Below are 10,819 nucleotides of genomic sequence, written 5' to 3' on the forward strand. Positions count from 1 at the left end.
AACTTTTACAATTTTTCTCACTTAAATTCTTGATGTTTATGCCAAAGTCGTCCTGCTTGCCCCAATGTCCGTGACTCACGTGATGTTACTAAATTATTATTATTATTATTATTATTATTTATAGCATTTGTAATAATTTAGAGAAGCCCCATATCTTGAAAAAAAAAAAATTTAGTTAAAATTATAATTAAAACCCCTTAAAATCACTTATAAAATTGATGACAAATCGATCATTAATGGAGTCTACACCAATTTTCTAAAGTAGGCCCACGATCCTTGTAGAGAAAGGTATCCTCGTTAAGTACGTCAAAGGTATCCTGGTTCTCGGTTCCGGTTTCCCAAAACCAAGAATCGGGTACCCCGGTTTCGGTCCTCAGTTTTGGCCAAAAATCGGAAAACCAGACCGGGTTGACACTCTTTTTCCGAGACCGGGTTGACACTCTTACACGTCAATATTTTTCTCATATTTTTCTTATAATCTTATAAATTCAATAGTAAATTTATCCATTCACTATAAAAATGGTTAAAAAATAATTAAAAATAAAATAAATTCTATCATTTTTCAAATACATTATTATCCTCGCTCACGTGTAGGTTAAAATTCTTCTTCAACAAGTGGCATTCAATATATAAAATATTCAAATAAAATAGAAGGTAAAGAGCAAGAGTTGGAACTCAAAAATCAAAGTTTTGTTGCGTGGTAAAATAGTCTTCATAGATGACGCACACAGTGATGAACGACGCTGAAATATTTTGACTAAAATGTGGTTGAGATACGATTGGATAGCCCCACGTACATAGAAGTAACCCGCGGTTGTTCCAGTAACGACTTCGAGTCAGCAGGAATACAAGTTTCAAAGCCTCCTCAAATCACTTCACAGACCTGAGAGAAACAGAGGGGGAGAAGAATGGCAGAGGAGGAGGTGACGACGACAGCAGTTGAACGCACACTTGAAAAAACGCCGGCGTGGGCTGTGGCGATTGTGTGCTTCTTCTTGATACTAATCTCCATTCTTATTGAGAAATTGCTCTGTCGTCTCGGCAAGGTACAGCTGCATGGAAGAACTTTATTAAATCATGGAGGTATAAGTATAACTATGAATAATTAGTAATAACCCATTCTATCTTTTGATCTTTTGAGCAGTATTTTACTAAGAAAAGGAGGAAATCTCTCATTCAGGCTCTTGACAAGATCAAGTCAGGTGAGAATTCTGAACATGGGGGTTAAATGTTTAATGGGTTTTTACTTTTTTCTTACTATATTCTCTGTTTCTGCAGAATTGATGCTTTTGGGATTCATATCATTGTTGCTGAATGTAAGCGAAAGGCTCATAGCAAAAACTTGTATTCCAAAGAGTGTTGGTGAAACGTTTCTTCCTTGCAGTGATTATACGACTGCAGCTGATGCAGAGGAAGAAACAAAATGTGCAGAGCAGGTGTGAATTGTTTAAGCAGATATTGAAAAACGAAACGTCGTTTCATGTGACAAATTAATTGAAGTTCAAATTCCATTGATGAGTAGGAAAAGGTGTCGTTGTTGTCAAGGGGAGGCGTTCAGGAGCTGCAATACTTGATCTTTATGCTGGGTGTCTTCCATATATTCTCCTCTGTCCTTACTTTCAGCCTTGGAATGGCCAAGGTAATTTCCATGGCTTTACAGTAACTTAAAAGCTTCACTTTCTGAGCTGCTTCTTCTCTCTCATCACCTTCTAGAGTGGGTGCGAGGAATTTGATGGTGTTAAGAATATTATGTTAGGGTTATTTACTTGTTATTTACTTCTTTAGGTATTATTAGTCTATGGGGTTTACCTTTCTTTAATCTTTTAGATTACTTGTCTCTCTATAAATAGAGGTCTCTGTATTCATTATCATAATAAGAATATCAATGCAATGTAGTCCTTAATGTGTTTCTGTTTTCCCTTATGCTTTCGCTGTCTATATCTCTCCATTATTCTATCATAGTATCAAAGCATATTTCCAACATACTATCAAAGCATTCTAACATGGTATTAGAGCCATTTTTCTATGGCCTTCAATAAACCTTTTTTCTAGTGTTTTCCTTTTGTTGAAGTTTAGTTTCATCGCCTACATCAAGCGCCGCCAAAATTTCTGGTGCCCATAGTCTCAAAATCGTGCTAGCCTATAGATCCAGATCTACCATTGGCCTTTCGACGCTCCGCCAGTTTCTGCCCGCGCTACCGCTGCCTTTACAAGAGCTACACGCTTTTGCCGCTGATGACAGTTCAAACGCCGCCGAGTACAAATCCAAATAGATCTGAAGCGTCCAGGCTTCCATGGTGGAGCTCACACGTGCCACCAAAAGGTTTTGTCCGTTAGTTAACGTGCCTTCACGCTCGTCCCAAGAGCAGTTCACGCACCGACAAAACTCGCCTAAGAATCTGTTTGTTTCTTTACGTGCCTCCACAAAGCTCTCATCACATCCGCGGTAGTGTCAATCGATAGATCCGGGGGCTAGACGAGTTTAGAGCTGCCGCACACAGTCACATCGGAGTATTCACTCTCCCACACGCGCTGCACAAAGTTTCGGCAATTCATTCTTCTTTCTCTTTTTTTTTACCCAAACTCAAGTTTACACATTGAATTTGAGGGGGATGTTAAGAATATTATGTTAGGGTTATTTATATGTTATTTACTTCCTTAGATATTATTAGTCTACTAGATTTACATTTCGTTATTCTATTAAGTTACTTGTCTCTTTATAAATAGAGGCTTCAATATTCATTATCATAATAAGGATATTAATACAATGTAGTCCTTAATGTGTTTATGCTTTCCTTTATGCTTCCACTCTCTATATCTCTCCATTATTCTGTTATAGTATCAAAGTATATTTTCAACATGCTACCAAAGCATTCTAACATATGGTTTGGTTAATTTAGTTTTGACTTTTACATTTAGGAAATTTTCTTCTTGCAAATTCCCCAAAGTGTGAACTTTGACAACTTTTCAACTTTCTGTTCTACAGAGATTTTTAATGGGAAAGCAGGACCCGTGGTGTTGGACATTATAGAAAGGGTAAAGATCAACAGCACGCGGCGTGCATTGCACGCCCGTGCTGTTGATCTTATAAAAAAAAAAAAAAAAAAAAAAAAAAAAATTTGCACTGGGCGTGCCACGCCCGCGCGTGCTGCCAATCAGTGCTCTTATAGAAATGCTATTCACCACACTAAAATCTTATAAATATGCGTCAATAAAAATCTTATAAATATCCCACTTTATTGACATGGTTAATTATTGTTAAAAAACTAAAAATTTGAGCATTGGTTAAAACTGTCACGTTAATATCAAGGGATAAAAATATAGTTTTTAACATTTCTAATATATATATATAATAATTACTAGACCCTACCGTATCTATATACTACACAAACATCTCACAAATATCCTATAAAGCGTACATTGTATGGTTTAGTAGTTAGACCTTTCTGCTTTTAGCTTTATTAGGATATTTGTATGGTAATAACATTACTATGTAGAATATAAGTAATGCTATTTAGTAGTCTATTATAAGATCATTATATAATTGGGATGATATAACAAAAAAAATTAGTCTTTAATTTTTTTTTCTTCTTAAAAAGTATTGATTTTTATTATTACATCATCAAATTGTATAAAAAAAATAACCCATATGAGCGCATCTTTTCCCGGTGCTTGTTTAAGTTGCATTGGTAACAAAACAAGCGCTAATATTTTAATATAAACACCGAAAAATAAGTGTTGCGATTTTTTGTAGGTATTACTCTATAAATATTGAGGTGGTATATTACATTATTCTCAACATAAATGGCTTTTGTTGAATTTATCTTTACAGATGAGGAGGTGGGAGTCTTGGGAGGCAGAGACCAGATCATTGGAATATCAATTTTCAAATGGTAAGCTTTGAGGGCTATGAATCTACCTAGAATCTCGTCCGTTGCAAAGTCTGTGTGGAACCTATTGTTCTTGTTTTACTATATATACTATCCAGAAACTACGTACGACAAATGGAAAATGATTTCTATGTACAGGAATGATTAATATTAATAAATTATTTAAGACATATTCTGCCACACTATGTCAAATAGTTAGTAAAATTACAATTTTATAAAATAATAAACTTAATCAGTTATAATGTTTTTAATCAATTGTGTATATCGATTTACATGCAGACTTAATTTTTTATTTTTTATTTTTATGAATAATTCTTTTGTTACTGTTACATGATAAATTATGTAGACCCACGAAGGTTTCAGCTCACCTATCAAACATCATTCGGAAAGAGGCATCTGAAGAATTGGAGTGACCACCGATTTCTTCGTTGGCCGGTAATTAGTTCAATGAAAAACATGACCAATTTCAAACATTATTATTCCTTAATCAACAGAAGGCTCAATGTCATGATATAATTTTTCTATGTTTTGCAGGCATGTTTTCTTCGGCAGTTCCTTAAATCTGTTTACAAAGTGGATTATTTCATTCTCAGACATGGATTCATTACGGTATTGCATGCAACCAATCCGTTCATTATATATAATTAGTCCATGCATGGTAATTTTCTTGATTAACGGTGAAAAATATTAATAATTTTTGCTCTCTTCTGCTACCAATATTCTAGGCCCACTTTGCAGAAGGAAGTAACTTTGATTTTCAGAAATACATAAGCAGAGCTTTGGAAAAAGATTTTCGGGTGGTTGTGGGAATGCGGTAAGCATGCATACAAACAATTGCACTGTACAATAACACATTGATATGCATGTGAATAATTTTTCTGGGGCATCTTTTTTCTGCAGTTGGTGGATTTGGATATTTACTGTGTTCTTCCTATTCTTCAATGCACACGGTAAATTAAACTGAATTCATTTAAATTAAATAAATAGATCTTTAGATTAATTAATTACTAAGCTTGGGAATGCTGACTATCTAAATTATTTATTCTATTTCTGCAGTATTTCGCAGTTACTTATGGCTTCCCTTCTTTCCATTAGTGGTGAGTAAATCAATTAGCTCAACTACAAGAACGAGAGAAATGCTATATAATACACTTTTCTTTCACCTCAATTTCACTGAATTGACGTGGTAATGCCCATTAGTCTTTGAACCTTCTCTTTTTTTTTAACGAGATTGATTTAGAGACTGATGAACATTATCATATCAGTCCGGTAAAATAGATAGGATGAGATAAAAGTGTCATATAGAGCACTGCTTTTGGTGAAATTAAAAGTGTTGTAGATTAAGGTGATTTGTGTTTTTGCAGATGCTGTTGATTGTGGGAACAAAGTTACAGGGCATTATAACCAAGATGTGCTTAGATAGCCATGAGAAATCTCAGGTTGTTAGGGGAACATTGCTTGTGAGACCAAGCGACCACTTTTTCTGGTTTGGTTGGCCCAAATTGCTTCTCCACCTTATCCACTTCATATTGTTTCAGGTCATCCTTCAATCTTTCTTCATGTTTAATCTAAAGAAAAACAATTTCTTTTGACCCTTTAGATTTAAACAAGACTGCAGATCTTTTGACCAAATTTTACCAAGAACAAGTGATTTCTAATATTCTAAAGTTCCCCACAATAATATCCAATTCCGTTGTTCTTTCAGAATTGGTAATGAAATTATTTCAAGAAGGTAAACTTTATTCTAATAAAAGAAACTTTTTTTGGGCTTTGCAGAATTCCTTTCAACTAGCATTCTTTGCATGGACTTGGGTAAGCATCCTAATTAATTAAGTTTATTGTTATTAATTTCTACCATTCTATTATATTATAAGTAAGGGGAATAATAATATTCATTGTCTAATTATTATTACTTGCTTCAAATTACAGTACAAATTTGGTTTTAGGTCATGCTTCCACAAAGAAAATGAAGATATTATCATAAGGCTAGCCATGGGTGTAGTTGTACAAGTCCTTTGTGGCTATGTCACACTCCCTCTCTATGCTCTTGTCACACAGGTAAATTTATATTCAAACCCTACAACTAATTATATGAGAAGTTTTGGCAAATTAAATCACACACCCACATCAAGATTTTAAATTTCCTATCATTTTCCTTGAAATTTTTTTCACCCTCTGAAACATGCAACAGATGGGTACGTCAATGAGGAAAGATGTTTTCACAGAGGGTGTTGTTAATGGGCTGAAAAGATGGCGAGTGAAAGCCAAGGAAAACGTTGCATTGAGGAACACGAACAATTACTCACTAGACACCTCCCTTGAGACTTCTTTGGTCGACACTTCACCTTCGTTCAATACTCTTGAAGCAACAATCTCAGTAGAATCTGGTTCCCCCATCAGACGCTGAGTACGTGGCAGTTGGAGTAGAGGATGAAGAAAAGGGAATTGTAGGAGGAAGATCATAACCGGAGGAGAAGCAAAAAGTCATGGGAGGCTCGTTTCATGGTTTTGATGTAGTGAAAGAAAAATAGGCTAGCTAGCTCATAGTTGTACAGTAGTAATTACAGTTATTTTATATATATATATATATGGAGGAGACGATGCCGTTTTGGATGCTTCTTAAGTACTCCACTGCTGACATTTTTGGGCCTTGTCTTCACCTTGTATTTTTTCAATTTTTCTATGATTAATAGATTTCTACTAGCTTATGTCATTGGTTATATATTTTTAGTAATTAACAGAACAGATAATAAGGGAGAAATTTTTCATTCTTATTTCATTTTGATGAAAAAAGTTCTTATTTTGTTAACAGGAAAGAACTTGATTACTTGAGCAAAAAAATTTTCCTGCACTCGTTTTTTTTTTAAAGGGGATCCATAAATATTGAACGCTAAGTGGGTCATGGGCTCACTAGAGAATGAACTACTAGCAAAATAACTTGGACTCACCCGTGGATGAAAATAGTTAAGGTTATGGCTTTTAAGGAGCCAATTAATCCAAAGATATATAAATACCAGTGGTTGCAAGGAACCTGTGGCTTAGAAGAAATTCTTTGGTCTATGGGGGATTTTGGTCATCGAAATCAAATTGTACGTAAGGTTATAGAATCACTTCAAGAATGAGAAGATGCGCAGGTCGAACCGCATAAGAATGAAGGTTAATATACAATGGTGTGCCATTGCTGGAAGGCTCGGGGGACTAGTGAAGGTAAATTGGGATGCTGCGATAGACAATGACAAAACTAGGGGAGATTAGCATAGGCCAGGCCCCCCAAAAATAAGGAAAAAGAAAAAGTCTATCTAACAAAAAAAAGAAGAAAGTAAAATAGGGCCAAATTTGGCCCTATTTTTTATTTTTTCGGCCCTATTCCATAAAAAATGCTGGTCCTATTTTTAATTTTTTTGGGCCATACCCATTAAGTTTTTATTTTTATTTTTATTTTTTATTTTTGGCCCTTGGGTCTTTAGTTAGTAAAAAAACCAATTTTTTTTTTTTTTAATAAAAAAATTTCTAAAGAACCAATAAAAAAAAAAAAATAAAAAAATTGGCTAGCCCTCTCCCATAAAATTTATTGGTTCCGTCCCTGGCAGTAGATACACGAAATAGGAAGATCACTACAAAAAAACAATTTTTCCCTTACTGGAGATTTCTGACGTTTTATGGTGTCTGACACGTCAGAAAATTTTTATGACATGTCATTTTTAACATGTGTTGAATGTCAGAAGCATAAGGGTCAGTAAAATTTTTTTCTTGACGTGTTAGTAGTTGGAATGTCAGAATTTTCTGACGTTTTACTGTATGACATGTCAGAATATTTTTCTGACGTGGTAGAAATCCCACTTCAGAAAATGTTCTGACGTGGGAGAAATCCCACGTTAGAAAATTAGGTTCTTTTTTTTTTTTTTTCTCATTTGTTTTTTTTGAAAGGCCTTTCACATTTGTTTGAAAGGCCAATTTGTAGGGCCTTTGACTTAATACACATTACTCATCCATCACATTTGTTTGAACTATATATTCATGAACATCCACATTAATCATGTTTGTCAAAAATTCGTTAAACCCTAAACGAATTTTTCATTAATCATCTATAAAAAATGAACATCCACATTAATCACAAACATGCAAGTATCACAAACTCCATCAAGTATGACAAACATGCCTTTTGTACAAAAACTACAAACAACCAAACCCGAATCTAGACATAATTACATGTAACAGTAAACATCAACAAGATAATAACAAAATATTTATAAGTTTACCAACTACAAACTGACAGACAAAGCTGATTACATGGCACTAGGTTCTTCATTGTGTATCACTCTAGAGAAGGATTTTAGAAAAATATTGTCTCAGATAGTTGATTAGAATATTTCTTCACTATCTCCTCAAACTCCAAGCTATAATTTTATAGAAAGGAATGCAAAACGTTATCCACCTGCAAACATAGGCATAAAAACTTAATAAAACATGAGACCATTTAATCAAGTTGTTGATGAACCTAAGACTATCCCCACCCCCACCCCTTACCATGTAAGCAAATCTTTTACTCTCTCTTATTCTTTTTTCTTAATATAAGTAAACTCTTGTTGCATTTTTACTTAAATACCTTAAAAATGATCTTTTTTAAGCAAAGAAGTCCAAGAAAAGAGTGAAAGTCAAATTTCACAAGATCCAACGATGTGTACCAACACGAAATAGAAGCATATATAAAATTGCACAAAATAAGTTTGAACTAAACAAGTAAACAAACATCAAGTTGAACTTAAAGTGTGTACATATATTTGCATGTGTATGAGTGCAGCGCCTGTGTGTGTTAGGGGGGGTGGGGGGTGGGAGGGTGCAGAGAGAAAGGAAGGAAGACATTGTGCAATTCCTATCCAATTCTCTTCTCAACCAGATGTAATATATCACACTTTAATAGAACAAAACATTCCACAGCCAGGAAATTTCTCTAAAACTGGATATCAAAGTAAGTGTAGTCACCTCTCCATTGTCATCGTCAAAGCCTATGTTTGATTCCAAATGAGACTCCTTTCCCTATTTAAAAATGATGGTAAATCATTACACAGAGCTCTAAAATTAATGTATATGGGTGTGCATGTCCGACTGTATAGAAGATAAAAGACTTAAAAGGAGAATAATAGTCACCTTAGGCACCTCCAGACAAGCACTCTCCCTAGGGTTTTCTGTATCCTGGAAACGCAAATCAAGAATAAGCAATCTATATAACTAATTTTTCGTGGGAATCAAAAAATAATTAGAACATAGTAAAAAGAACAAGAAGAAATATTCCTAAAATAAAAGAAAGCATAGGCAACAAAAACAAGAAATCATGGATAAGTTTGTGATGAGGCATTATTTCCACAAACAACTCTTTTTATCTTAACTAATTCGAGTATTTAGCCTCTTTGATACTCTTAAATTGGAAGTTTGGACCTTCAAATACATAACACATTCTATCTTTCATTCAGATGCTTCCACTTATTCATGATTTCAAATGAACAACAATAAAACTAAATTAGGATAACCATTAAGATTGATGGGGTCCTAACTCATTATCACAAAATATAGTGAGACCTTTATGAAGCCAAACCATTAAATAAGCATACAAATTATAAAGGTGACCTTTATATGTTTACTTCTATGTGAATAGGTTTTGCATCAATGATCTAGAAAACAATGATCATTCCTTCTTTTCTTCCTCTTCTCTCTCTCTATCTCCTTTCTTTCTTTTTCTTTTTCTTTTCTTTTTTAATGACAAGAAACACTCAATTATACTTTTGACCTCATTATCTCTCCTACAAGAGGCCCAATCTATTAAACCCTAAACGAAGTATTGATTAAACATCCATAAAAAAAATATTTACTATTTATCATATATACATAATTACATGTATCATAAACATGTAATTTCTACGTCAATCATATACAACCAAACTATATATGTTACCACGAATATAAACTTAATTACATGTAACGTTAAACATCAACAAAACAAGAACAAAATATATAATAGGTTTACCAACTACAAACTCACAGATAATGCTCAATCTAGGTCAATAGCTTTCTCATTTTCCAACCTCTCCGCATTACCTGCAGATGATAAAACAATCAATCAAGAAGCGATAGGTACCTTTCTTATCAGGATCCTAAGCCAAACATAAAAAAGGGCATCATAACAACTTTAACATATATACTAACCAAAATGACATTACTATAATAGAACCAAAAATGCACTAACTACAAATAATAATCATCATCAATGCAATATATATATATATATTCCGACTGGAAAATAATATCCTTCTAAAATTAGACGCAAACACAATGCTAACGTTTATTAGTAGAAATAATAACAAAAATCATCGGGGTCACTATCACCAATAAGAACATAAAAAACAATACTAAAAGCAATCAAATGTATCACCAAATCAATGAAGAACAAAACATTTTGCAACAAGAGTGTCAATTTATATATATATATATTCAAGAAAACCCAAACCAAAAAAAAAATAAAATTGCATTACCTTATCCACTCCCCACCGACGATCTCACCCCCAAACGGGCTGGAGACTCTTTGTCTGGCACATCCTTAACTCGAGTCATATCGGATGAGGACCTCGACTGCAACATGGACTCAAGCTGACGAAAACGTGCCTCATACAAAGTGTTCATACTAGCCTCGTTCTCTGCTAGCCCCACAGCAACCTGGGCAACAACCTGCTCTCGCTGTGCATCTAACAGTGCAGCTATCTCCACCTTGTGCCTCTCCCTTTCAGCTTGCTGTGCAGCTGCCTGCTCTCGCTGTGTCTCCAACAGCGCATCCATCTCCTGCTTGTGCTTCTCCCGCTCAGCTTGTAGTGCAGCTTTTATCATTTCTGAGACACCAGAGCTCCTAGGAGGTTGTGACCGTGGCGTGACTGGTCTAT

The 10,819-nt window shown here is 34.4% G+C and overlaps 1 pseudogene across 1 annotated transcript; it reads left to right on the forward strand.

The window, feature by feature from the left end:
* The first annotated feature begins 908 nt into the window (after nt 1-908).
* Nucleotides 909-6,534, forward strand: LOC132172007 (MLO-like protein 6; annotated as a pseudogene). The gene is made up of 14 exons (XR_015912702.1): nt 909-1,046; nt 1,145-1,202; nt 1,279-1,436; nt 1,523-1,639; nt 3,833-3,893; nt 4,237-4,325; nt 4,425-4,499; nt 4,616-4,704; nt 4,791-4,840; nt 4,947-4,987; nt 5,255-5,428; nt 5,667-5,702; nt 5,820-5,948; nt 6,082-6,534. The product of XR_015912702.1 is annotated as an MLO-like protein 6 (transcript).
* The last annotated feature ends 4,285 nt before the right edge of the window (nt 6,535-10,819 follow it).

Source organism: Corylus avellana, chromosome 1, assembly GCF_965113065.1.
Source record: "Corylus avellana chromosome 1, dhCorAvel1.hap1.2, whole genome shotgun sequence".
Classification (NCBI taxonomy): domain Eukaryota; kingdom Viridiplantae; phylum Streptophyta; class Magnoliopsida; order Fagales; family Betulaceae; genus Corylus; species Corylus avellana.